A 23,666-nucleotide genomic window follows, 5' to 3' on the forward strand; every position below is an offset into this window, starting at 1 on the left:
GAGACCAAGAGATGAATGCACTAAGCAGATTCAGAAAGATGTAGGTTGCAGTAGGTACTGGGAGATGAAGAACCTTGCACAGGATAGAGTAGCATGGAGAGCTGCATCAAACCAGTCTCAGGACTGAAGACTAGAACAACAACAACAACGCCACTTAGCGCTCTGTATGAAAATCACTGACTGTGCTGTGTGCAGTCTGTGGCTAGTTTGCATTGTTGGAATTTGCTATTGTAGTGTTGGGCAGTGGGCTGTTAACAGCGTGTAGCGTTGCGCAGTTGGAGGTGAGCCGCCAGCAGTGGTGGATGTGGGGCGTGAGATGGCGGAGTTTTGAGAGCGGATGATCTGGACGTGTGTCCATCAGAGAGAGTAAATTTGTAAGACTGAATGTCATGAACTGATATATACGACTTTGGAACATTGTTAAGGTAAATACATTGTTTGTTCTCTATCAAAATCTTTCATTTGCTGACTATGCCTATCAGGTGTTAGTGCCTTCAGTAGTTAGAATCTTTTATTTAGCTAGCAGTATTGGCGCTCGCTGTATTGCAGTAGTTCGAGTAACGAAGATTTTTCTGAGCTAAGTGATTCAAGAAAGGTATAGGTTATTGTTAGTCAGGGCCATTCTTTTGTAGGGATTTTTGAAAGTCAGATTGCGTTGCGCTAAAAATATTGTGTGTCAGTTTAAGCACAGTCATTAATAATTTTTCTAAGGGGACGTTTCAGTACGTAATATTATTACCTTTTGTTCTGGACCTGTGCTGAAGACGGAAGTGTAATTGGACTTAGTGTTATCGATGCCATTGCTCACTGTACGAATTACTGAATTTCATAACGGAAAATTGATTAATAACCGTTTCTCCTAACACATGGTGAGGCTTTACGAGTTTCTTTATGCCTCATAATTAGTTCTAATTACATCATTTAGGGTTACAATAATTTATTCTGGCATGGAGAAATTGGGAGTTTCATAAAACTGCGAATTATCCTGCAGATAGTAATTAATCAATTTCACGTACCTCGCATGAAAGGCGGCGAACTCTAAAAACCGGCGCGCACTGCGCTGAGAGCAGCCGTATTCCAGCCACTACTTACTTTGTACGAATCCGAATTTTCACTACTTATCTTTTAGTCGAAGTTGTGAATGATTCCAGAACTAATTTTATTTGGACAGTCCAAAGACAATTAACAACTTAGTTAAATATTTTATTTCAAATTAAGCTGACCTCAAAGGTAGGTGATAATTCGCTGTGTCGACCGTGTAAAAATTATGTGTGAAATAAGGGATTTTACGGTAGTGTAATACACTGAAGTGCTAAAAAAAAAAGGAAAAAAAACTGGTATAGGTGTGCGTATTCAAACAGAGAGATATGCAAACAGGCGAAGGCGGCGCTGTGGTCGGCAACGCCTATATAAGACAAGTGTCTGGCGTTGTTGTTAGATCGGTTACTGCTGCTACAATGGCAGGTTATCAAGATTTAAGTGAGTTTATGCATCTAGTCGGCGTACGAGCGATGGGACACAGCATCTCTGAGGTAGCGATGAAGTGGAATTTTGCCCGTATGACCATTTCAGGAGTGCACCGTGAATGTCAGAAATCCGGTAAAATACCAAATCTCCGACATCGCTGCGGCCGGAAAAAGATCGTGCGAGAACTGGACCAACGACGTCTGAACAGAACCGTTCAACATGACAGAAGTGCAACCCAATTGAAAATTGCTGAAGATTTCAGTGTTAGGCCATCAACAAGTATTAGCTTGCGAACCATTCAATGAAACACTATCGATATTTCGGAGCCGAAGGTCCACTCGTGTATCCTTGATGACTGCACGACACAAAGCTTTACGCTACGCCTCGCCTGGGTCTGTCAACACCAATATTGGACTGTTGATGACCCTGCATGTCAGCAGCGGGCTGTTCAAGCTCGTGGAGGCTCTGTAACGGTGGTGGGGTGAGTGTAGTAGGAATGATACGTCTAGACTCCTGGTATGTCTAGGTACGACTCTGATCGTTGACACGTACATAAGCATCATGTGTGATCACCTGCACCCATTCATGTCCATTGTGCATTCCGACGGACTTGGTCAATTCCAGCAGGACAACGCGACACCCCCCAACGCATCTAGAATTGCTACAGGGTGGCTCCAGGAACATTCTTCTGAGTTTAAACACTTCCGCTGGCCACCAAGCTCCTCAGACACGAACATTATTGAGCATATAGGGGATGCCTTGCAACGAGCTGTTCAGTTGAGATCTCCACCCACTCGTACTCTTACGGATTTATGGACAACCCTGCAGAATTCACGGTGTAATTCCCCTCCAGCACTACTTCAGACATTATTCGAGTCCATGCCACATCGTGTTGCGGCACTTCTGCGTGCTCACGGGGGCTCTACACGATATTTGGCAGGTGTACCAGTTTCTTTGGCTCTTCAGTATTTATTGTGTTTGGAACAGTGTGTTAATGCTTTGTGTGTTTTATTGTTGCGTAGCCTGTACGTGGGTGGAGGAACTGGAACGCCTAATTGAACCCGGTATTGGACTTGTAAACTCGAGGTCTACGCTGCAGTGTACATACAAGTAAGTGTTATGTCATAGCAATGAGAGTAGATTGGTACTTTCATCTTTTTAGACTAGTTGTAGTTGGAACTAATTTCTGTCCATTTCATTTGCGCGTGTCATGTGTAATGAGATGCGCTTCCAGATGTTTTCCTTTTCCTCGGTTACAGTTCAGGACTATAATAGTGTAATACTATCACCTAAGGCACATTCCTTATTATTAGGTGAGAGGGAATTTTCAATTTTCTTTCCGTGATTTTATCCAGTTATGGTCAAAAGTAGAAATCAATACAAAGTGGCACAAAAGGAAGGAGAATTCGAAGCAAGATTTATGCAAGGAGATTAATGAATCACGTTCTGTGTTAAGTACTAAGATTAAAGAAATGTCAGAGTCTCATACCAACTTTGTAAACGAAACTGCTGAGTTTAAAGAGACCCGAGATCACTTACCCGAGCAAATCACCAGACTTAAGAATGTAGTTGCTGGAATTCGGCAAGGCAAGAGACCTTGATGGAGACATTGGAGCGTATGTCTAAGCAAGTGACAAATCTATCTATTGAACATGTGGAGCTGCTAAAAGCGAAAGTTTCAGTTCAGCAAAATCAGTTTGTAAACGAATTTCAGAACTGGATTAAAGATAAGGATACCCAAATAACGAATAAAGTACAGGAGGAAGTCAAGCTGTTGTAAAGAAAATTACCTCTCGTGAAGAGAATTTCATTATGAAGCATCGTGATGGATTATACGAAATAAAAACTCATTTGAGAGATGATTTCTCGTAGTGTCGTGCTACTGTAAACAGTGTGGGTTCTGCAGAGTCGATGTCCCATCACCCACTGCACCTTAAAATAACATATTTACGAATTTCACATATGGTCTGTTAAAACCTGCTGGTAAAGAATGGTGATCTACAAATGCTTCCTCCCCTTCGGGCTCAATGCGAGGATTGGCTGGCACCAGTCTGGTTGGTAGCAGATCTGCCATCCATTTGCACTGATACTTCGGTTACTTAATCGGGTGTTTAATGGTGTTTTTGTTGCGTACTCCATACTAAGTCGTTGGCCGCCTGAGGGCTTATTTGCTATTGGAAGCAGTTTGCCGCCCAGAGATGAGAAATGCCCTACCCTCTAGACGCTCTTACACCGCCTAAGACATCGTTCGCATTTAACACAAGGGGAAGTATTCCGTCACTCTGTTCGTTAACGGTTAGCAACTTGTTGAGCAAGCGTTCCCCCTCTATACGCAAAGGAGGGAACCAAGTAGTGTGTTGATCAGCTCTTCCCGGAACGTACGCTCTCGGAATTTCAATGGTAAATCTCTCCGTGATGCACGACTCCTCTCTCGTAGAGTCTGCCGCTGGAGTTTGCTGAGCATCTCAGTAATGCCGTCGTAGCGAGTACACGATCCCGTGACAGAAAGCACCGGTCTCCGTTCAATGATTTCCTAGTAATTCAACCTCATAAGGCTCCCAGGCGGATGAGCAACACTCAACGAACGATCAGGCAACTGTTTGGTGAACCGCTTATTTCGTGAATGAACTACATTTCCTTAAGATTCTTCCAATGAATCAACCCGCCATCTGTCTTTGTACATGTTGTTTTGTATAGTCATTCCACTTTAGACAGTTCCAAACAGATACTCCGAAATACTTTACGGTAGTTATTGTTTCTTGTTATGTTTCAGCAATAGTTTAAGGGGAGGTTTACTATCTTTGCCCCGAAAAAAGCATGTTCCTTGAGAGTTTTTTTCTCGGGATGTATTATAGACATCAATGTCAAATTTGGTCAAAATATTTATTGATATTTTCTCTACAAACTGGAATTTTTTCGACCGTAGACCTCCACGCGTGGTATGTCACAGGTTAGCCGGCTCGTCTGAATTAAAACTGAGTTGACGTTAGTGAAATATATAAGATTCTTTAGGAGTTGTGCCTCACTTAACTTATTTGGACCATCGGAAACAAAATGGCGGCAATTGAAAACAAATAGGGTTTTTTCATCGATTTTTCGTTTCGTCGGCCAAGTAAAAATATTTATAGTTGATGGATCGGAATAAAAGTGGCGCAACCTCTAGACAATTTAGTTAGCTTAGTGGGAAACAAAGAATCATGCCAATCGATTCAGTAGATTTGAAGTTACCATACCGCGCGATAAAGAAAAGTCATTTCGAGAAAAACGCGTTTGAAGTTTTGACTACATATAACTGCAATATTATGCAACTTACGGTTAGTCTGCTATTCCGGGTCCATAAACTAGTCCTTCCTCTTCCTCATAGAGGGCGTCCTGCTCGATCTGTGCCTTCTGCGCTGCTCCAGAGCCGCTCGTACGGCCAGTGACAAGTGGTTTTCTGCCGCTTGAATCCGGTGGTCATACGAATGCTTGGCGAACTGCGTCGAATTGAGTCCCAGGGTGACGTCCTTGGTTGTCATGGTCTTCAGAATTGCTGAATACCCTTCGTTGAAGCTGCTCACTGCCAGGAAAGTCCCAATCTCCACAGTCTTCGCATCAGAATGCAAGTGCTTGGGGGCTAGCTTCTAAACACACGCGTTCAAACTTTCAATTGGTTTTTGTGTGTTTTCTCCCAAACACTGATACAATAACCTGTCCTCCGAAAGAAAGAAACCGGTGCGTGAAAAAGGCCGATTTCAGGCAGGTGCATTTTTTTGTTCAACCGCGAATAACAAACATTTCCGTTCCGTATTCGGAAAAACCGTTTCAGGGGTGGATTCGAAACACTGTTATGGATCCAAAAATGCAATTTAAAAAAAAACGATTTTTTGAACCAAAAGATAGTAAACCTCCCCTTAATCGAACTGCACAGACAGCAAGAAAAACTACAGATGCACTACGATGGAGTTGTCGGAATGGGACGGAAATCGGTAGATGTGACGTAGATGAAAGTAAAAACAAATGATTATAATTTCTGAAAAAATTGATGATTTATTCACGAGAAAGAGCTTCAGAAATTGGGAAAGTCAGTACGCGTTGATTCATATCTTGCCCTTATTCAAGCAGTTATTCGGATTGGCATTAATCGATAGACTCGTTGGATGCCCTCCTGAGGAATTTGTGGCAAATACTGTCCATCGTCAAAATCCCGAGCTGGTTTTAGAGCCCTGCACATAATGTTCCAAGCTTTGGTGGGGAGAATTCCGGCGACGTTGGTGCCCAAGGCAGGGTTTGTCAAACACAAATACAGGCAGTAGAAAATCTCCCCCTGTCGACGCGGGCAATAACTTGCTGCAATGTAAGCCCAGAACGGCTTCCCATGAAGGACAACAAACTCGAGCTTAGCACATCGTCGTGCTATAATGATACTGCGGATGACAACCAGAGGGATCCCACTCGTTCTATAAAAGGAATGGCTGCTTAGACCATCACTCTTGGTCGTCGGCGCCGTATGGCGGGCGACATTCAAGTTGGTATTCCACCAATTTCCGTTGCGCCTCCAAACACTATTCGCTGGTCGTCGGGGCTCAGTTCGAAGCGGGACTCATTACGGAAGTGAATTCTACTTCAGTCAATGAGATTCCGGATCGAAAACGTGTCTGGAGACGCCCTGAAAGCAGTGGGATACCAACCTCTCTGACGACCTTCATGTGGCCCGACAACTAGGAGTGACTCTCTGGGGCATCATATCATTTCGTAGTAGGACCCATCTGATTTTCATCCGAGGGACCTTTACGTCACAGCGGAACGTAGATGATATTCTACGCCTCGTTATCTTGTCCTTTGATGGCAAGTCATCCTGGGCTTATATTTCAGAAAGTTAATGTCCGCCTGCAGACGCCGAAATATTCTGCTGCTTGTCTTCATGCTTGCCAAACCCTACCATGGTCAGCAAGGTCGCCGGATCTCCCGCAGACTCAGAACGTCGTAACATTATCGGCAGGGCTGTCCCACCAGCTCCGGATTTTGACGATCTAAGGCGCGAATTGGACAGAATTTGGCATCATATCGCTTAAGAGGACATCCAACAATTCTGTTAATCAATGCGAAGCCGAATAACTGAATGCACGGCCGGAGGTGGCCCAACGCGTTACTAGATAAATGTTGTGTGACTAGGGCCTCGCGTCGAGTAGACCGTTCGCACGGTTCAAGTCTTTCGATTTGACGCCACTTAGGGCGACTTGCGCGTCGATGTTGATGAAATGATGATGATTAGGACAACACAACACCCAGTCCGTGAGAGGAGAAAATCTCCGACCCAGCGGGGAATCCAACCCGGGCCCTTAGGATTGACATTCTGCCGCGCTGACCATTCATCTACCGGGGGCGGACAACGCGTTACTGACTTGCACAATTTGTGAAACACTTTGTCTTCAATAAATCATCAAATTTTTCTGACATTGCTATCATTTATGGGTCTGTACGTGTACATCACATCTACCGATTTCAATTCCTTCGGGTAATTCTTTCATGGTGCATTGTTTTTATTCTCTTAGAGTTTATTTAGGCGTAGTTTCACTCACAGAGTCAGCTGCTAGTCCCTGCACTAATTATCAAACCTCTCTATCATCCCTGCTATTCGCCGCAGTCTTCTCGCGTGGCTACCTTCCAGTAGATAACTGAATCATCCGAAACAGTCTTGTTCAAGTTCCACGCAAATATAATGCAAACGGTTACGATCCTACCACACTTTTCTGGGACACTCCTGATATTAGTGCCTTTACAATTGTCGATTTCGTTCCGTTGACAGATACGTGTAGAGTTACATTATCAGGTAAGCATCGGGAAAAGGGGTTAGAAGTATCTTACTTGGTCTAAACAGCAACTGTTACTGCAAGCAGAGTAGTTTGCATCAACCACAAGTTACTCTGTGATTACGTACTCCCTAGTTACCTACGAGTACTGGCGATTAGCGCGTTGCATGGAGCGTTGCACGGAGAACGAGTTCCTGTGTCGACGCAGACGTGTTGCTGTCGCTATGGCTGCTGGAGGGAGCTACGGACGTCTTATTCGCTGCGGTACTGCAGAGAGAGACCGAGAGGAGGAGAGCCTCCCACCCCCTCCATGCCCCCTCCCCCCACAACCCCTTGTGATTTACGGCTGGGAGGCTGGGTAATGGTAATGTATGCGGCCGGCGTCGCTCGGCGGCCGGGCACAGTTTCCGGTAAGCTCCGGTGGGGGCGCTAGGGCTCAACGCCGAGCCGTGACTCCCTGCCCGCCCGCCTGGGAAGGAAAGGCGAGGCGAGCCCAGGGAAACAAACAGCCCACGGCGGCCGGCGGGCCTAATTGCCGCCTCGCCGCAGGAGATAGCATCTGCTCCGCTCTGCCGTGATGCGATACTCGCTCCAGGGACGGCAGAGAGCGCTGGAGGATACGGGGCACCTGTGCTCACCCGTGTCAAAGTCTGTACGTACCAGGCTCTCCTTTCATCGTGTCATGACTTAAGTCAGCGCTCATGTGCTCTTCTACGACCGAAGAAAGTATAAACTCAATGAACGAATACAAAACGCCTCTGGTATTAGCTTCTCAATAACTGTCAGAAGCTCTCCTGCAATGTCCATTTGGAGGAGTCCTGGTGCAGTAGCATCCCACCTGTCTCATAATATCAGACTGATTTCATATTACGCCTAAGAGGTAGCATTGCCTTCGTTTGAGGTTCTCCAGAATAAAGCCCAAATTAATCTAGCAGTTCCTTGTTCCCCATCTTATTCAACTGTTCTGTCCCAACTTCTCCCAAACAGATTCCGCCATACTGTACAACTTATCACACTGTTCCGCCATACTGGACAACTTATCACACTGAAGATGCCTCAACAGAAACCAGCACTCATCTCAGGATTCTGGCAGTTCACCAATTGAACAAGCATTTTGGGTTTTTTGTTGCTATGGGAAACATGTAGCTTGGAATGCAGAGATGGTATGATATTATTTGATCAGATTAGCTGCTTATCAGTATGATTACACAGCTGCCTTCACATCTTAAGTTATTTTCCCTTTCTACTAATCCTTCAATCTCTGACTCACTCTTGCTTGCTCCCCATCTCTGTCTGCTCACCTCATCCTCCACACTCTCTTTGCCTCTTTGCCTATTACTCCATCTTCTCTTTGTCCATTTCCTCCACTTCCTCTGTCTGACGTACATTCCTCCCCCTCCCTGTGACCATGTCTTCCACCCCATCTCTCTTTCCATCTCCACCTCCCTCTCTTCCTTTGCCACCTGCCAGCTACTCCTCTACACCTCCCACGTGTCTCATGGATCTCCCCATCCTCCCCTCTCACTGTCCATTTCCTCCTCTCCCTCACTCTGTCCATCCCCCCCCTCTGAACCTGTCCCCAGCCATACTCATTGGCATGCACAGGCTCTGAAATACAGTTCAATAAATCAGGCTGATACTACACCCACAAAATGTCTGTCATACATGGCAGGCTACACATCAAAGGGTTGAAAAATTATTTATTTCCCCTGATGCACAGACTGCCATGCAAAACAGGTCGATTAAGCAGGCTGAGATTACTCCAGCACAACATGCATGTCATACAGGGCAGCCTACATAATGGGTCCCAGAAAACCATTTCTTCTCTTTGACATGTAAGCAGGCCGATACTGATCCCAAACAAAATGGCCATTGTGCAGGGAAGTCTGTACGCCACTATATCTACTTCTATTGGAGCTGGGAGGTTGTAAATACCACAGTACTGATACTCACGAGGCCTGCAGTTTCTTTTCCAAATTTGATTGAAAGTAATCCAGGGATTTGGGAGGAAACCCAAGACATACACACATATACTCTGCTTTATATATATATAACTGAAATATACTACTATGTAAAGACAAAAAGTTGTTTAATGCTGTTACCAAAAAGTTCGAAGTTTTATAGAATAATTCTCTAATAAACACTCAGATGTGTGTGTGTGTGTGTGTGTGTGTGTGTGTGTATTTATGTATGTATATAAAAGCACTGTCAGCAAAAATCTTCTTGACTGATATACATCATCAAATTTTTGCATGATACTCTAATAAACATTCACAGAGACATCGGCTATATATTTTGTTAAACAACAATTTACAGGTTAAAATCGACTCAGCGCTGTGAAGATATGTTGTTCAGTTTTCTTCCTTTGCAGTCACATTTAACTATGATAGCAGGACATTTAAAACATTAGATAAACTGTTGCTCCCGTATATATTTTCCTTCTCCTTGCACATAACGTTTAAAAACTGTATACAGAAGAATGTGCTGTTTTGATTTCTTTCTCACTGTCAGTTTTAACAGAAAATGGGAAAATTGTACTTAAGGCTTATCAGCCTATGCTCAAAATACTACTGTGGAATCTGAATCGTCTGAAAGTTTGTGAGCCCACCCACTCATGGAGTAAAACTGTGCAAAGTACTTTCACTGCAGCTATTATCCTCATAGATCCAGTAGCAGGAGAGCTCTCTTTAATACCCCGTATACCAATGATCACAACTGATTTACCCATTCAGTTTATACAACTTTAGTTCCTGATCAAGATTTTATTTGAAATACCTATAAACAAGGCTCATGATCAGTCAGAGGAGGAAGACAATGTGGATGGAGGGGGAGGAGGATATGCACATAGAGAGGGGGAGGAGGATATGCATATAGAAAGAGGGAAGAAGGAGAAGGCAGAGAGAGAGGAGGAAAAGCTAGAGGGGTTGGAGGAGGAGATGGAGATGGTCACAGAGGGGGAAGGTGAAGAAGGAGATGGACCAAGAGAGCATGGAGGAGGAGTTGAACAGAGAAAAGGGTAGGAGATTAGGAGACGTATCAAATTCCTATGAAAGTTAGTAAATCTGCTAATGCATTAATCTCGAACTGATTTAGGCTGGAAAATATTAATTCCAAATTTGAGCACCAGGTGCAAAACTGACGCTGCACAGCATCTCATCGACATATCAGGTGCTATTATGTAAGCAGTGGTTAATAATAAACCCAGAATCGTGTCTTTCTCACTTGTTTGATATTTTCTGCCAGCGCCAAGTTCCTAAACCATTACAAATGGAAACATTTATATACGCCTCTTGGTACCTAGTGTCCCAAATTGGAACTAATTTTTCCTAGTGTAAATCGGTTCTGCATCAAGTTATTAGAATAATCACCAGGTTTTGCTGCCAGATGACAGTTGCAATTTACACTGGACCTTTGTAAGTAGACGCAATTTAATTATATCCACCTGATACGTTGTACACATTTCCTCCTCCCTCCTCTCTGTATCCACCTTTCTATCACCGTGTCTCTCTGTCCACCTCATCTTCCCACCTCTACTGTGCATTTCCTCTCATTTACTCTTGCTCTGTCTCTTCATCTCCTCTTGCTCCCTCTTTTTGTCCATTTTCTCCACGCCCTCTCTCTGACCATATCTTCTTCCCTCCGTCTGGTAGTATCTTCCTCAACCACTATTGGTCTATCTCCTCCCCTTCTTCTATTATCACCTGTCCACTACCCCTCTGCACCTTCCACCTGACTCCTGAATGTCCCTCTACTACCCCATCTCTTTGGCCATTTCCTTCTCCCATCCTCCTCCCATCTTTGGCTCCTCCTCTCTTTGAAATTCTCCTCCTCCATCTCCCTCTGCCTATCTTCTCCTCCCCATCTCTTTGTCCATCTCCCCCTTTCCCATCTTTCCCTGTCTGTCTCCTGCCTCCTTCCTCAAAATGGAAAACCATCTACTGTCTCAGTTGTGTAGACTACACTGCAAAGAAGGTAGATAAGAGAGGCCTATACTATTCCCACACAACGTGCTTATTTATTATTGTCAACTTATACCATAGGTACTGAAAGAAAGGTTTTTGGCCATATCTCCTCTCCTAATGGAACTATGTTCCTATAAACCTTGCAATGCTGATACTCATAAAAGGCACAAAAGGACTACAGCCCTCTACTAAATTTAATGTAGTCTAATTTGATTCTATACCCATTGAATAATCGCATGTTTGTCTAATCACTTTGTATGCCTTCACTGTTCTTACCTATTAACACACCTACATCACAGACTCTCTGATTTTAGAGCAATAATTATAAATACGATGTAGTTCAGACACTATCCACAACTTGAGTCTTCCAGTAAGGTACTGACACTCTGCTGGTGACAAGCAGTATGAAAACTGGATGCCGCGAAGAGTTGCCGCGCTGTTCGAGGCGCCATGTCACGGAATGAGTGGCCCCTCCCGCCGGAGGTTCGAGTCCGCCCTCGGGCATGTGTGTGTGTGTGTGTGTGTGTGTGTGTTGTTCTTAGCATAAGTTAGTTTAAGTAGTGTGTAAGTCTAGGGTCCGATGACCTAAGCAGTTTGGTCCCTTAGGAATTCACACACATTTGAACATTTGAAAACTGGAATTGCTTTAGTTCAATGGAATTAATGCATACTCAGATTGAGAGTAATGACAGATAGTTTGATATTGCGTTTTGTACGTTTATGAAAAAAGATAATTTTACAGCAGAGAGGAGCCTGAAGGTAACCTAATTCAAAACTACGATGCATTTCAAATAAAATAAACCTATAAATACCGCTGAAGGTTCGTCTCTACTACGAGTAAATAAAGAAACGGGATTTGTGTCTTTCTGATATCTCCGTAATTCGATATATCATTCAATAGACGCTATGTCTGCGGAACTCCATGGGTTGCTGTATGTGATTGTAAACAATAGTATCAGTTGTGTTTATTTACTTCTGTGAGCGCTATCGTTCACTAGACCTTATCAGACAAATATGAGGCAATAGAGAAGTGAGCCGACCGAGGTGGCCGAGCGTTTCTAGGAACTACAGTCTGGAACCGCGCGACCGCTATGGTCGCAGGTTCGAATCCTGCCTCGGCCATGGATGTGTGTGATGTCATTAGGTTAATTAGGTTTACGTAGTTCTAAGTTCTAGGGGACTGATGACATTAGAAGTTAAGTCCCATAGTGCTCGGAGCCATTAGAACCAATAGAGAAGTGAGTTTCGAGGTAATACCGAACAGTATGTCAGATGGTGAGCAGTGGTCTGCTCAGGCAGGTTTCCAGCCAATATCTCATTTTCCACCTTTTCGGTTTCGTTCTTTTAATTCTATTCATAGAAAGGGACACTTCTTTTCCTTGTTATGGTTGATAGTTCTGCAAAATTTTGGCGTAAGACTAGGTTTGATCTCGAGCGAAATGTCAACTCAATTACTGTTCCTTTTTTCGGTCTCAAAGTCTTTCTTGGAAGTTGTTTCTATTTGTCTGCCATAGTCTCTGCTGTGTTTAAAACTTCATGCTTGACTACGGTATCGTAGTGCCTGAATTTGGCGTAAAATAATGCGAATTGATATTTGTGCTTTGGCACAGCATTCAGAATGCTCTCTCCAACCTTTGTTCTCCTTTTTTTTTCGAGTTCTGCGTTGTCGATGACGTTCGTGGTGAGCGTCTTACCAAGGTTGTTGAACTTCTGTGGTCTTCCGACGTCACCATACATTGTCTTCATTGTGCATGTTATTAGTTTCCCCTGAATATGGTTAAATGCAATGAACCAACGCTGAGGAGATCCTATGCTGGATCAGTGCAATGGGGATATTTGCGAGACATTCTGTTGGCGACACAGTCCAGTACAGTTTACGGCTTTCAGAGATAGTACAAAAATCGTCCACTAATAAGAGGAAGTAGTTATTTCCATGAATAACATATGGACAATTAAATTTTTCCTATTCTTTATATTTTATATGGGGAAAGACAGTAAAACTGAACATATCAGCATCCTACATTCAGGCGTCTATTTGTTTTATATTTATTATCTGTATATTTTGAGTTATTATTAACGTAAAATTATAATCATACTAATATAGAACAGTCACTGACCCCAAATGAGATAAGAGATTAGATTTGGAAGAATATGTCAATTCGTATCTGTGACTGCTAGACCTGAGTGATTGCCCGATCTTTCGAATCAGGAAATGTAAATTATAATTATAATGACGCGGGAGGAAAATTCTCTACGATTTGGGAAAACACTAACTCAATTATGGCATACAGAATTCTAGCTTTCAATGTTAATTAAGCTAGAGTTAGGAAATGTTAGTGAAAATCTTGTCATGTGACGTTGAGTCCTTGCCAACTGTTAGAATAAACCAGTATAATTTCTAATCTGCTTTCGCTGCCGAGACTGACAGGCAGAAAAAATTAATGGAATGCTGTATATGAATGATGGCACGAAACCGGAGGAGGTGGGTGGTGTCATGCAAACTGGAGAACCACTGTCCACCACCGTCATCCATTCGGTTCATACTTCTCGGTAAAGAACCTATCCAGACTTACGCACAATGCACGGTCTTCTGATGTACGCATTCTCTCCAATACCATGCACCAAGATTTTATTTTGCCGTCGTCTGAATCTATCCTTGCTGTTATTATCTAACAAATAACTTGCCTGGCTCCTCCACAATCCATTCACCTACCTAGCCTACACGTCCCGCTCCACTCCAAGTCACGTACGCTATTTTCTCAGTCACATATTTCACTTCAGCCTGTTCACTACTCTATTTATTTGTTGACCAGCAATTTTCAGCAAATTCCAACGTGCATCCCTCCATTAATCACTGAGCAGACCTAAGATTTTCTCCGGTTTCCCCTTTAAAAGTTCGTATCATTCCTTCACATATAAAAACCAGTAACACACATTCACTGTAAGCTTTCAGTTTCAAATATAGAGGACCTCCAGTGACAGAAACCCTATGTATCTTACAAACAGCACTCTAAGCTGTTATTTCTTCCACTTCTTACTTTTTCTGTCTACCAAGTCGTTGCCATCTACTGGTCTAAATATCAAAACTCATCCACTGTTTCTGTAATTGTGTCGTTAATTTTTGTTATTTTTCAGTCCTGTGGTTGTACGTTACTGTAACTGATTTTCAGGCTATTTTCGAAATTTCTCTTTTTCTTTGCATTCGTCGACAAAGTTTATCTACAAGAATGACAACGAGTACAAAAAACTTAAGCAGAAGAAGGTTTCCCTGATGTGCTCCATTATCATATATACAGTCTTCTTTTCCTGGATATAAGTATCTGAAAACTTGTTCTAGGAGTGCTGATAGTATTTTTGATTATATCGAATCTCCTTGACCCATTCTTGTTTCCATCCTGAATTTGCCACTGTTCTCATGAAACCTGATGGACACTGTTAAACATAGTATACTTACGCTTCTTAAATTTTGAATTATGATAAAATGCATTTTCGTTGTGTTCCACTTAAAAATTACTAGAGTACAAAAGCGCAAATGTGAATTTTATATATTAATGAAAGAAAATTTCGAAGGTGGAAATGTTGTTTTTTAAAACAGGTGAATCTCATAAAAAATAATCCACGACGATTTTAAAAGAAGAGTGACGTCAATACCCACAAAATTTGAGGAAAAGGTGACCTTTATTACCCATTATTAAAATTTTCAGTGGTTTAGAAAGCATTTTAATATGCAGCAACAAAAAATAGATAATTTTCCCAATAATATAAAATGTGTGACTAGTAATAAAGAAAGTTTTACATCTAACTTAACTCATATTTCCTGGTCAACGCCTCCCATTAGATGCACGAGGTTTTATTTAAAAGTTGGTAGCCTGTATAAAAAGAGTCCAGATTTTAAGTGTTGTTGCATGGGTAGTTCAAAAATATAATACGTTCATTAATGTTAACTCTGATAACATATACATATACCGTAAACTGATTTATTCCATGACATTTTGTTGAAAGAACAAATGATTTCTGGAACGTGTAAGTAACTAACTAGCCTTCTTACGTAGTGACTGTTATGACACATGTTACTGAAACAGAGGGTAAAACTGTCTCTCAGTTTATGAATCTCAGACGAAGTGGTAAATCAGACTCACTGTTCCGACGTGCAGTTGAGTCACTTATTTCGAAAAGCTAATAAGTACGAATATACAAATATATAAAAAACTATTTATTCCATGAAATATCACAATCTGCACAGTTTTACAGGTATATTGTGAAAATATAAGTGTTAATGATGAGATGTGCATGTGTCTCACATTAAAAAATTTTGAAACTGGGTACGTGATACGTTATTAAACTAAACTGATAAAATTGTAGTACAAAACATTTATAGATCGTTACAATATTTTGGTGGAAAATGAAGGAGAAGAAACAAAATTTAGCAAAATAGGCCTTTGCCCTGCTATACGTGTTAATGAGAAATCTTCATAAGTGCGTGCAACTATGAGAGGTAGTACTGTTACTTTACGCGAGCGGTGTGCAATGTACCTGAGTTCATCGTAGTTGCTGATATGGAAGGTTAATTATTTATCCTTTGGTACCATTGTGCCATAACATTTCTCTGACAAGACGTGCTTCTTGTGGCGGAGTGGCCACCATTTTTTCAGGTCGATGACACCTCGCTTTCATTTTGTGAACTGTGAAATTCGCAGTTTTGCAAGAACACTTTATTAGATACACACACTAACCATGAGTATAAGATATTCTACACTCCTGGGAATGGAAAAAAGAACACATTGACACCGGTGTGTCAGATCCACCATACTTGCTCCAGACACTGCGAGAGGGCTGTACAAGCAATGATCACACGCACGGCACAGCGGACACACCAGGAACCGCGGTGTTGGCCGTCGAATGGCGCTATCTGCGCAGCATTTGTGCACCGCCGCCGTCAGTGTCAGCCAGTTTGCCGTGGCATACGGAGCTCCATCGCAGTCTTTAACACTGGTAGCATGCCGCGACAGCGTGGACGTGAACCGTATGTGCAGTTGACGGACTTTGAGCGAGGGCGTATAGTGGGAATGCGGGAGGCCGGTTGGACGTACCGCCGAATTGCTCAACACGTGGGGCGTGAGGTCTCCACAGTACATCGATGTTGTCGCCAGTGGTCGGCGGAAGGTGCACGTGCCCGTCGACCTGGGACCGGACCGCAGCGACGCACGGATGCACGCCAAGACCGTAGGATCCTACGCAGTGCCGTAGGGGACCGCACCGCCACTTCCCAGCAAATTAGGGACACTGTTGCTCCTGGGGTATCGGCGAGGACCATTCGCAACCGTCTCCATGAAGCTGGGCTACGGTCCCGCACACCGTTAGGCCGTCTTCCGCTCACGCCCCAACATCGTGCAGCCCGCCTCCAGTGGTGTCGCGACAGGCGTGAATGGAGGGACGAATGGAGACGTGTCGTCTTCAGCGATGAGAGTCGCTTCTGCCTTGGTGCCAATGATGGTCGTATGCGTGTTTGGCGCCGTGCAGGTGAGCGCCACAATCAGGACTGCATACGACCGAGGCACACAGGGCCAACACCCGGCATCATGGTGTGGGGAGCGATCTCCTACACTGGCCGTACACCACTGGTGATCGTCGAGGGGACACTGAATAGTGCACGGTACATCCAAACCGTCATCGAACCCATCGTTCTACCATTCCTAGACCGGCAAGGGAACTTGCTGTTCCAACAGGACAATGCACGTCCGCATGTATCCCGTGCCACCCAACGTGCTCTAGAAGGTGTAAGTCAACTACCCTGGCCAGCGAGATCTCCGGATCTGTCCCCCATTGAGCATGTTTGGGACTGGATGAAGCGTCGTCTCACGCGGTCTGCACGTCCAGCACGAACGCTGGTCCAACTGAGGCGCCAGGTGGAAATGGCATGGCAAGCCGTTCCACAGGACTACATCCAGCATCTCTACGATCGTCTCCATGGGAGAATAGCAGCCTGCATTGCTGCGAAAGGTGGATATACACTGTACTAGTGCCGACATTGTGCATGCTCTGTTGCCTGTGTCTATGTGCCTGTGGTTCTGTCAGTGTGATCATGTGATGTATGTGACCCCAGGAATGTGTCAATAAAGTTTCCCCTTCCTGGGACAATGAATTCACGGTGTTCTTATTTCAATTTCCAGGAGTGTATTTTCAATGCGTAACTTTCGCAACAGTATACCATAGTCTGTGTCACGGTCATTAAAAGAGTGACGACATAGAAAAAGTAGTGAATGGCGTTTTGGAAATCTCCACCGGTCAGCAGTGACAACAAAAACTAACAAGTGTATGATTCCTATTCTGGCCAGGCCAGCCATCCTAGAAAATAAAGAATTCCGGTGTTGTTAAAGGTATATACGCATCAGTGATGTGTAATATAAGGGAACAAACTTCATTCGGTCCCCTCAAGGCTTCTCCCTCTTGATATGAATAGGAGAATGTTATGTTATTTTTCATGTCTTGGACACAAAGTTCATCAATCCATAGTTTCCTGTACTAGAACATTGCTTGTACGGGATTATGCGGCAAAGGTAGGTTTCGAATGTAATCGAATGATGTCGCGATAATATTATCTTTCTCTTTACAGATTTTTAATTCCTCATATTTCACGAAATATTTATTTGCTCTTCTTTTATGCAGCGTAAGTTCGGCTGCTGCAGCACGTTTTGCATTTTCATTCAAATGGGGATCACAAATTCTTATTTTCAGTCGTTCACATTAAGAACCAACATCAACCGACGACCTTGCATATAACATACTGAAATTCCCCTTGAATTAACTGTAGAAAACGTTATAGCTTATTACTTCACCCCTGATATCAAGGTTATTTTGTAGAAACATATTACGTAACATTTTAATGTTAAGAGAAGCAAAATATTGTTTGAGTAACGCATTTCTTGAAATGGCAGTGATCCAATAAATGTATGAATTCATTGGTGGTATTCTCCACTGATAACATTATGCCATTTTGTGACTTATGTTTGACAAACGATAGATTCTTATTAGTATTGAACCATACAGGGTAATGTACGCTTTCTCTCAGATTCAATATTTACGTAATAAGTGTAAGAATGGGTTTTGTGCTTGCTGGAATCTTCAGGTGTTTTATGGTTTCTAGTATTTTGCTCAGGTTCTGATTCAATAAGCTCCTGAAGCTATGTATCTTGTCCATCTTTGTTCGCAAATTAGTTAACACAAGTAATGATTTTTGCTTTTGTTTTGGTTGAAACTCCTTTTTAAGAATTCCGTTTGCATTTGGATTGTGAGGGATGCATCGTAATCAGTACCGAAGCCAATTATAATAATAGTAATAATAATAATAATAATTATTATTATTATTATAATTATTATTATTATCATTAAAACATGAAGAGTTGTGCGTCTGTAGGTTAGATTCATCTTGATAGTAAAGCACCTCTTTCTTTGTAAAATTACGACCCATCACTTCTCCGTAATACATAAATTTAGAACTGAAAGCTTAAGTTTATTGCAGTCTAACCTATAAGCATGTAGTTGTCCGTGCTGTGTGTATTATTGTTATGATTAAAATTAATATTAATATTAAGAACTCACCCACAATCTTCTCTAATTTTCCTTGAAGAGAGATCCCTGATTGCTTGGTTTTTTGTGACCAATACCGTCTATCCAGTTTACCGTAAACTATTATTTTTATACTTCTCTCGATTCACAACTCCTTTTTTTCCTTTTCGACACAGTTTGCTATTCCTCTTCACTAGGCTATACAATGATAAACTCCTAAATATAGAGATTTGATACCGCCAGCTGTTTGGTAGGAGCAATATTAATTTGTTCACGTCTGCGCGTTGAATGTTATGCATCTCCGCATGCAGACCGAAGCTGAGTTTATCCCCAAAAAATTATATCTGACGCACTTGTCATGTGTTCCAAACCCTCAATCCTGAGCTGCTGTTGTACATGAAGGAGGCAACAAATGTTATGTTTTCCAATGAAATGAGTTGTAGGAACAAAGAAAAGATGTTTGGCTAAACAAATGCAAAATCAGAAAAACTGTCACATATTACCTTTTCGAAATACATAATTCCAGTTTCATTCTGGATCTTCAAATGGTCCTTTGAGCTGTATCTTCTTCCACGGACAGGTATGTTGTTTTTGTGCGTGACTAATATTCAATATTGTTTTCACCGTGTGCTGTTGGTGACACTCTTTGTGAGCATATTACGGCCGGAAAATTGTTGGTTCGCAGTGTTTTTGTCTTGACTGTATTTTCTTGCAGAATAAAATAGTTACAGCGTTGTCATTATAATATCCGTTGAAAATTATTAGAACTATTACAGTGAAGAGCCAAAGACACTGGTACACATGCCTAATATCGTGTAGGGCCCCTGCGAGCACGCAGAAATGCCGTACCACGACGTGGCATGGACTCGACTAATGTTAGAAGTAGTGCTGGTGGGAATTGACAGTATCAGCCGTGCACGGCCGTCCATAAATTCGTAAGAGTACGAGGGGCTGGACATCTCTTCTGAACAGCACGTTTCAAGGCATTCCAGGTATGCCCAATAATGTTCACGTCTGGGGAGTTTGGTGGCCAGCGAAGAGTTCAATCTCAAACGAGTGTTCCTGGAGCCACTCTGTAACAGTACTGGATGTGTGGGGTGTCGCATTACCCTGCTGGAATTGTCCAAGTCCTTAGAAATGCACAATGGACATGAATGGATCCAGGTGATCAGACCACCCGCTCGATACAATTTGAAACGAGGCTCGTCCGGGCAGGCAACATGTTTCCAGCCATCAACAGTCCAATGTGGGTGTTGACGGGCCCAGGCGAGGCGTAAAGCTTTCTGTTGTGCAATCAAGAAAGGTACACGAATGGTCTTTCGGCTCCGAAAGCCCATATCGATGAAGTTTCGTTGAATGGTTCGCCCACTGACATTTATTGATGGCCCAGCATTGAAATTTGCAGAAGTTTGCGGAAGGGGTGCACTTCTGTCACGTTGAACGATTCTCTTCAGTCGTCGTTGGTCCCGTTCTTGCAGGATCTTTCTCCGGCCGTAGCTATGGCGGAGATTTGATGTTTTACCAGATTCCTGATATTCACGGTGCACTCGTGAAATGGTCGTACGGGAAAATTCCCACTTCATCGCTATCTTGCAGATGCTGTGTCCCATCGCTTGTGGGCCGACTATATCACCATGTTCAAACTCACTTAAATGTTAGTAACCTGCCAATGTAGAAGCAGTAACCGATCTAACAACTGCGCCAGACACTGTCTTACATAGGCGTTGCCGACCGCAGCACCGACTCTGCGTGTTTACATATCTCTGTTTGAATAAGCATGACTATACCGGTTGCGTTGGGGCTTCGGTGTAGTATCAAGAACATCACTTAAATAGATTATCTTCAAAGAAAGATTAGACATCTTTCGTTGAAGATAATCTATTTAAGTGATATTCTTGATACTACACCGAAGCGCCAAAGCAACCGGTACAGTCATGCTTGTACTAGGAGATACCATAGTACGGGAAACATCGAATGAAAATAGTCAACGGACATTGAGTTGGTTCCAAGAGCATCAGCTGTGCCATACAGCGAGTGTAGCAGAATTGTTATTAATACTCGCTTGGTGTTGTAGGATTTGAGTTAGATTAAATAGTTTACAAACGGCGTTCCGGAATATAAATAAACAGCCACTATTGAGGTCATTTTGCATATGCGTTATCTAATGTAGGAACTTTTGGAGGAGCAGTGCGGGAGACAAAAAAACGTCGAGCATCACTCGATGACTGAGTGCGTCGCATTCCACAACGTATTCCATTCGGCGGCAGCCAGCTCACGCCAACTGTCAACTGAACGTCACGTCACGTCAAGGATTCCTTGGAAGGAAGTCGTGACGTCTGACGGGATGGTGATGTCACGTGACTAGTTGACCTAAAGCACAACGGCCGTCTGCTAAAATCTGAGTTTAACCTGTGCTCGCTGTGCTAAAGTCTGTTTTGTAAAGGGTTTTGTGCTTTTGCTGATTGTTAAGCTTCATTTAACGCCTTACTTTATTTTCGTGACACACTGTGAATGTTGTAGTAGAACTTTGTTTTCGCAAGGAGTATCTGAAAACGAAATCGTAACTTACTTTTCCTGGTACGAGGACAAACAAAAAGCCTACTTACGTAAATGAGAATATTAAACAGACTTTCTGTAAAACTTCTTTTTTTTTTTAAACATTTGCCTGAGCAGTTAAACAGCCACACTGCGGGAATAAAATAAGTTTTTAATGTTATCTGACAAGCAGAAATTGAGATGAAAAGGATAGAACAAAAGTGCGATGTGAACTGCCCCCTAAGAAGGTTCTTTTCGTGGTTTCCTGTATTTAAGTATGTCTATGGCGATTTCCTTTCAGTTTCATGCAATGTGACGTACCCATCGTTTGGGTGGACGTTTCGTCCTTGACGTGATGATGTTAACGCCGAGTGTGAATCGACCGTAGGTGACTAATTTGGGAACCAGGAACGCACTGCCGTGGAGCAGAATGAAGAGGGCATCACCTGGCGCACCATCAGGCGTATTGATTAAGAATGCAGACGCCGCTAGCCGCTCTTCCCTTATACTAAACTCTTACCAAGGTAACTGACAGGTTTCGGTATCTAGTGGAAGGTGACGAAACTCTCTACCATACGTGTGTGGTAGTATCTCGACTAATAAACAGCGGTAGCTCTTCCATTACGTTCATAAGTTCTTACAAGAAGACATCAGTCGCAGAGTCATCGGACGGGAATACCAATGCTCCATAGGCGAATGCCATTATTCGTAGTATCCTCGGTGCCCTCGAAGATTTTAAGTATTTATTAGGCTCTGTTGATTAATCATTGAAGAGTGTTTTCCCCATCCATCTTGCTGGTAAGGTTTTACAAGACGTATCAGATATGCATTATCCTGCAAGGAAAACTGTGAACCCTGTTTGCACTGTTTCATGTTGACCGAAGAGACTGCAAGCTCCTCCAAGACGGCAGACAACTGCCCAACGTGAGACACTGACAGCATCCAAGAAATCGTTTTCTGTGGAGGTGTCACGATCTGCGTCATGTGCTACCCTCGAATAATTATTTTCTTCTGCCAGTTCCATGGTGGATAATAACAATGACTCATCTTTGCATATGTGGCATTTAATATTACAATACTACACTTTCATCATCAGTCAGAACATATGAAGTGCAATTATTATAATAATCTTCGACAATGTAATCACTTTGCTGCAATCACTAATGCCAAGGCAGCGAAAACATGAGCTGCTTTCTTGTTTTAAGGTAAATGTTAGAGGATTTGAAATCATGTATTTATTAGTTTAAAAAATTCGAAGTCAGGTTATTAAATCAACAGAATGCGCAATACTTACTGACTGGCATTGTAGTTCGTCAGTAGCATTTTCGTGATATACTGTTTGTACACATCTCAAAAAAAGTTTTGCATCACCACAGTTCCCAGAACTCCTTAAGATAGACATTGACTGCGGATACTGTATTGCAGACACAGTCCCTTTGACCATTCAGAGATGTCACTAAACCCTCCCAAAGATGTAAACAAACATGCATGAACAGCGTCTATTAAACGGAGGGGTCCCACAACCGATCAGTTACAGTCATTCCAGCAGGAAGGAGGTACACGACCCGTGTTGTCTGTAATTCAACCATGCCTAGACGGTCAATACCGCAGTTCCATCGCGTCCGCATTGTTACTTTGTGCCAGGAAAGGCTCTCAACAAGGCAAGTGTCCAGGCGTCTCGAAGTGAACCAAAGCGATGTTGTTCGGACATGGAGGATGCCATGCCTCGCCCAGGCCGCCCAAGGGCTACTACTGCAGTAGATGACCGCTACCTACGGATTATGGCTCGGAAGAACCCTGACAGCAACGTCACCATGTTGAATAATACTTTTCGTGCAGCCATAGAACGTCGTGTTACGACTCAAACTGTGCGCGAAAGGTTGCATGATGCGGAACTTCACTCGTGACGTCAATGGCGAGGTCCATCTTTGCAACCACGAAACCATGCAGCGCGGTACAGATGGGCTCCTCAACATGCCGAATGGACCGCTTAGGATTGGCGTCACGTTCTCTTCACCGACGAGTGTCGCATATTCCTTCAACCAGAGAAACGAGTGTCGCATATTCCTTCAACCAGAGAATCGTCGTGTTTGGAGACAACCCGAAGAGGCTGGACGCCTTAGACACACTGTGCAGCGAGTGCAGTAAGGTGGACGTTCCTTGCTGTTTTGGGGTGAGATTATGAGGGGCCGACGTACGCCGCCGGTGGTCATGGAAGGCGGCGTAACGGCTGTGCGCTACGTGGATGCCATCCTCCGACCGATAGTGCAACCACATCGGCAGCATATTGGCGAGGCATTCGTCTTCATGGACGACAATTCGCGCCCCCATCGTGCACATCTTG

Source organism: Schistocerca serialis, chromosome 8 (genome assembly GCF_023864345.2).
Source record: "Schistocerca serialis cubense isolate TAMUIC-IGC-003099 chromosome 8, iqSchSeri2.2, whole genome shotgun sequence".
NCBI classification, from domain to species: domain Eukaryota; kingdom Metazoa; phylum Arthropoda; class Insecta; order Orthoptera; family Acrididae; genus Schistocerca; species Schistocerca serialis.